The sequence below is a fragment of the Elephas maximus genome, chromosome 20 (genome assembly GCF_024166365.1).
Source record: "Elephas maximus indicus isolate mEleMax1 chromosome 20, mEleMax1 primary haplotype, whole genome shotgun sequence".
NCBI classification, from domain to species: domain Eukaryota; kingdom Metazoa; phylum Chordata; class Mammalia; order Proboscidea; family Elephantidae; genus Elephas; species Elephas maximus.
Genome location: NC_064838.1, coordinates 9683646 through 9689795, shown reverse-complemented (window position 1 = coordinate 9689795; position 6150 = coordinate 9683646). Strand labels below are relative to the sequence as shown.

Sequence of the window (6150 nt, the reverse complement as noted above, 5' to 3'; positions counted from 1 at the left end):
CTTGTAACAGAATTTTCTATCTTTGCCTCTTTTCTTCCTACATCCTGCCCCTACTCCATGCCTTTTGATGTCAGGCTATTGCCCTAAACCTTGCCCAGAGAAGAGGAGAGTCTTGGCAGTGATAGTCTGGACCTTCCAATCCAGTATCTATGAGTGTATCCTCTTTTGAAAGACACTGCATTGGTCAACTGGGACAGTGATACCCATGTGTTGTTATGGTTTGTTTATAATCACTAATTGGATCAAATATAGCATGTTCATTCTTGCTTCCCAGATGTATCCATAAAGAGTCAGTCCACGTACACAAGCACCTGGCGTTGACTTCTCTTCGGCTCAGGGAACTATTTTGACCTATCTCTAGTGGCCTAGTGGTTAAGTGCTATGGCTGCGAACCAAAGGGTCAGCAGTTTGAATCCACCAGGCACTCCTTGGAAACTCTACGGGGCAGTTCTACTCTGTCCTATAGGGTCACTATGAGTCAGAATCAACTCGACGGCACTGGGCTTGGGCTTGGGCCTTTTGACCACAATTTTCCTTGCAATCCTCATCACATCCCTAATATCCTCTTTCCCTGCCATTCTGTCAGGTTTCTGTTTTTCTATTTAAAAAAAAAAAAAATTTTTTTTTTTTTTTTATGTACCTACTTACCTGTCTACCTTCCTACCATCCCACCTGCCTCCCATCCTACCTACCTATCTATCTAACTTCCTACCTCTTATCCTACTCACCTACCATCCTACATATCTACTTGCCTATCTGCCGGTCAGATCACAGGTTACACCAACTATGTGCCTGCACTATTAGAAGGTTCTATACATATATGCTATTTAATCTTTACTACAAATTACAAGGTCAGTGCTATTCATTTTCCATTTGAGAAAACTGACACTCAGAGAGACATTAGGTAACTTAATTGAGCTTGCATTTGATCTCAGATTCTTCTGAACCCAAAGCCCAAACCTCTTCCTCCAAACAAGTGGGTCTCAAAGTGTGGTCTCCAGACCAGCAACTGGGAACTTATTAGAAATGCAAATTCTCGGGCTCTGTCTCAGATCTACTGAATCACAGACCCAGGAATGGGGCTTAGCAATCTGTTTTAACAAGCCGTCCAGGTGATTCCAACCTTTCTGTAGCAGCTGAGAGCTTAACCATTGGGCCACCAGGGCTCCTTTGGTGGTTGGAATCTGCCCTGCGGCTTTGTGGGAGAAAGACCTGGTGATCTGCTTTTGTAAAGATTATAGCCCAGGAAACCACATGGGGTAGCTATGAGTCAGAATCAACCAGACAGTACCCAACAACAACAACCAGGTGATTCTGATGCATCCATTTCTTTCTGCCCTCCTCATCCCGGAATTAGCCCTTACATAGTCCCTTAGTTTATTCATGGTCCATCGTACATGCCCTTTGCAGAGGACAGATTGGACACCGGGTCTGGGTCCCTGCCTTTTGGTCTTCTTTCTACTTGGTTTTCCTACATGCCTCTTCAATATAGTTATCCCAAAGCAAAATAATCTTTTCCTTCCCTCAAACACATGCCTTCCCCTGACTCTTTAATTTTTTCAAAATCATTTCACAACTTTTTTTTTTTTTTTAATTAAGGAAGTAAAAATTATATCCACAAAGAGATACCATTTTATACCTGCTAGTTTGGAAACCCGGGAGCATAGTGGTTAGTGGCTGCTAACCAAAAGACTGGCAGTTTGAACCCACCAGGCGCTCCTTGGAAACCCTGTGGGGCAGTTCTCCTCTGTCTATAGGGTTGCTATGAGTTGGATTCGACTCGGCAGCAACAGGTTTGGTTTTTCTATTTTTTTTAGTTTTCCACAATTAAAAAAAAAAATCAATCAATAGCTACTATTGGCAAGAATCTGGAGCAAGGGAATTCTCATTTACTAGTCGAGGTGGAAACTGGTACAACCATTTTGGAAGCAGTTTGAGATTACATAGTAAATTTGGACTTTTGTATTCCTTATGACCCAGTGTTTTCACAGGTCATAGGGAACACACGTCCTAGACAAACTTTTATATGTCCTATATAAGTCCTAGACAAACTTTTGAACATGTGTGCTCAGAATGTTCACAGAAGGATCAGTGCAATAGGAAAGTATTTGTAACATCCCAAATGTTCTACAGTTGAAGAGTAAATTAATAACTCCAGTTAAATAACAGGATGCTGTACAGCAATGAAAGTTATGAATAGCTGCATATGACAAATGGATGAATCACACACACACACACACACACACAAAAAACCAAGACGTTGAGCAAAAGAAGCTGAAGAATATACGTAGTATGATGATTCCATTTCTGCAAAGTTCATACACAGGCAAAATTAAATATTTTTGTGTATTCATACAAAACTGTAAAACTTTAGAGAAAGTAGGGAAATGATTAACACAAAATATAGTTCAGTAGTTATCTCTGGATTTGGGGAGGGAGGAGGGTGTGACCTGGAAATGTCCAAATTCATTGGCGTCGAGCCGATTCAGACTCATAGTGACCCCACAGGGCAAAGTAGAACCGCCCGTAGAGTTTCCAAAGAGGGGCTGGTGAATTTGAACTGCCGACCTTTTGGATAGCAGTCAAGCACTTTAACCACTACACAACCAGGGCTGCAGGAATGTCTAAAGGTAGCTTCTAAATGCTTTATTTCCTAACCTAACTGGTGAGTACATGGGTGCTGATTATTCTTTGAGTGACTTGTATGTATAATTTCATATAATCTTAATGTGATTAGTATGAAATATTTTAGGATATAAGCCTGTAGATAAGCTTAATCACGTAATTCATACCCACCAGGTCTTTTTCTTGTAGTTTTATCTCTCTTTCACAGAAGTTATAATTTATAATTAAATAATAACTTGAGTGTTTACTTGTTTAATATTTGTTCTTCCACTAAGCTGCATGTTCTATGAGAGCTGAAACCATGTCTGTTTTGTTCACCATTATTTGTTTATATATTATCTTGATCAATTGAGTGGTTGTACAATTGCTTTAGCAAAGCTTCCCACTCCAATTTTTGGTGACACCCATCTTCACAAATGGAAGCATGCTCAAAACCTTAAAACAGGACCACTTTTGGTCAGATAGAAGGAATCATTTTTAAACAAATGATGGTGAACCATGTACCAAAAAACAAAAACAAAAACAAAAAAAACCCAGACCCATTGCCATCAAGTTGATTCTAACTCCTAGCAACCCTGTAGAACAGAGTAGAACTGCCTCATCGGATATTCAAGGAGCACCAAACTGCCAACCTTTAGGTTAGCAGCTGAGCTCTTAACCACTGCACCACAAGGGTACGTGATAAGTACTTGATAAACGTCAGTAGTTGCTGGTTTGGTAGGTGTTGGTGTTGGAGTTCCTTATCTTTTTATTTATCTCTGCTATCTAATCTGGTTGTCTAAGTCAGTTTGTTTCATTCAAGTCTGTTTAATCGGGAGAAATAATTATGTCATATTCTCTTTGGAAACCCTGGTGGCATAGTGGTTAAGTGCTACGGCTGCTAACCAATAGGTTGGGCAGTTCGAATCCGCCAGGCGCTCCTTGGAAACTCTGTGGGGTAGTTCTACTTTGTCCTTTAGGGTCGCTATGAGTCAGAATCGACTTGACGGCAGTAGGTTTGGTTTTTTTTTTTTTTTATTCACTCTTTCTTGCTTCTTATGTATACAAATACGAATATTTTGCCAATTCAGTAATACTGGTTATGAAATCAACAACTAAAAACTAAGGAACCAACAGAGCTGAGTTTAACTTTAGTTGTCATAATGGATCAGAAAGGTCCATAGATTTCTAATAAAGAAGTCAGAGGGAAAAAGCTTTTATTTCCTAATCCTTAAATCCTTAATCACAAGTACCTTGGGGTGATTTATTTCACTGCTCTGGGGACAGAGTCATATTTAAGCTCTTGCATTAGAGAAAGCCCCTTAAACAAACAAACAAAAACAACAAGAGATTATGATAACATTAAACAAGGGAACATCCTTGAAAAGTGTGGATTAGGACCCAAGTGTGGGTGGGGAAATTTGACAGTCATAAGGATTCCTAAGGGCCACGGACTCAGAAATATTAAGTTGGATATTTCTGTAAACTATGCAATTCATGCCCAGTTAGGTGCGATCAATTTTGAAATATTTCCGTTAGTTAAAAGTTGGATAATACCAATAATATTAACAAAAACGACAGCAGCTTTCAGTGTGATTTAGTTAAGTTGTTCTAGAAAACACTACTACTTTTTGGTTTCTGCAGAGTCAAGTACAGAAGTGAGCAGACTGACAAATTCATAAGCATCATGGAAAGAACTGTAGGGAGCAACCAAAGCCACCAGAACGCCATTTGGTTCCTGCTTGTCACAAACCACTCCTCTTTCTTCTAGATCTCAGAAAACAGACTTCATTGGGGCAAACAATGTCCGTGTTAGCTGGCAGCCCTGATCTTCTAGAAGAGATGGAATAATTACGTTCACAAGTGGTTTCTTGCTTTCTGCTTTATCTTTGTTACTGTAATGCTTGATCATGTACTCCAGATAACCAGTTGGCAAAATAAATTTTCTCCTCGATGCTTTCATAGTTTGGTTGTTTAAAGATCTCAAAACTAAGCATGTGAGGAACAGACCCACAAATGGAAGGATTTGAAATTCAGGATCCATTGGCCCCCGGGGATTAACTGGAGTTTGTTATCCATTTAAAATCTGGTGTTGAGTTCATGGCCACACCATCCCATTAATGCAGGTTTTATTGTATGTGTGTGCTTTTCTTACACAAAGGCACCAGCAAGATCTCCTGCTCCTGAAGTTAAATACTTGGAGGAACACCAGCAGGCAAAATCAACTCTCCAGTCCTGTAAGTGGGGTTCGACGTTTCCAACTGCACGTGCTAGATCAAAGCCAATAAAACAACCGTTTGCTCATCCAGCTTTTGTGATGGCAGGTATATTAAAGAGCTGACCAGTATAAAAATGCACCCCATTGAAGAGGATCACTGCAATCCAGTCTCCTTCCCTCTGAATTACTTCAAGGATATCTTCCATTCTCAAGGTTTCTTCCCCGTCTCTTGGCTGTATAATCCACATACTCTTCTCAACATTAAGTCCATGAAGTTGAAGCTGTGACTCAATAGCGTTATGATTTGAAGGTGAGTTTTTAGCTTCTAAAAGAATTTTATACCATTTTGGTGTAGGTTTGAAAAATGATAACATAGAAGATGTAAATTAACAGTCAAACCATTCATTAGAGCTATTTCTTTTTCATTGGCTCCTACAATGTCAATTGTTAAGACCTGTAATACTCTCATCTCCTGTAATCCAAGGACATTTCCCTGCTTCTTGACTGTAGGCTCCTTTTTTTTTTTTTTTAAATCTAGTTCTTCCAGATGTGTTTTAACCATTTTTGGTTGAAGGCCAAGAGAATTTCCTAATAGGTGGCATTTTCATCCTTAATTACTAACTATAAATCATTGGAGGCAGATCCTGCATTTTGGGGATGTAAAAATCGTCCCTGAAGCTCCTCAGCTTATCTTCCTCATCAAGATGGAGAGTGGCGTTCTTATCTGTGGGGTGACATCTGAGTTGAGATGCAGTGTGTTGTACTGTGTCAGCTGGTAATTCAAGAGGTTAGGGCTCCATTGCAAGTTGTTGGCATCTAGGTTTCCAATGAGGTCCACAGCTCCCAGTAGTTTAGGAGTCTAGAAGCTGAATTCAGGGCATCAGCTCTGGGAGAAGCCTCTCTCTCTCTCCCTGTCTGTCACCTCTGGGAGAAGATCCTTGTCTCTTTCAGCTTCTGTACCCACAGTGTCCCACAGTTCCTCAGTGGTCTTCAGATGGCATCTATCTTCACCTGTTTATGCTTGCTTGACTCCTTAATTTTTGTTGTTTTCTTCTCTCCCACACACCCAAGCTGAAAAAGAGTTCTTGTTAATTCTGTTTTCTTTTGCTATTCCATATGTATCGTTAAAAATATCTCTTTCATTCATCCCAGCTCTTCTAGCCCTAGTATTACACCTTTCTTCCGATCCTCATTACTTCTAGCCTTCTAACCCGTCTACCTCCTGTCTCTATTTCAATTTATCTTACAAATAGCTTTAAGAGTTGTGTTTCTAAAGAGCTCACCATTCAGTTATAAAAAATTTCAGTCTTCCCCTCCCCTACAACCAT

The 6150-nt window shown here is 39.9% G+C and overlaps 1 pseudogene; it reads right to left on the bottom strand.

The window, feature by feature from the left end:
* Positions 1 to 4228: 4228 nt before the first annotated feature.
* On the bottom strand, positions 4229 to 5622 carry LOC126064366 (kynureninase-like; annotated as a pseudogene).
* Between the last annotated feature and the right edge of the window lie 528 nt (positions 5623 to 6150).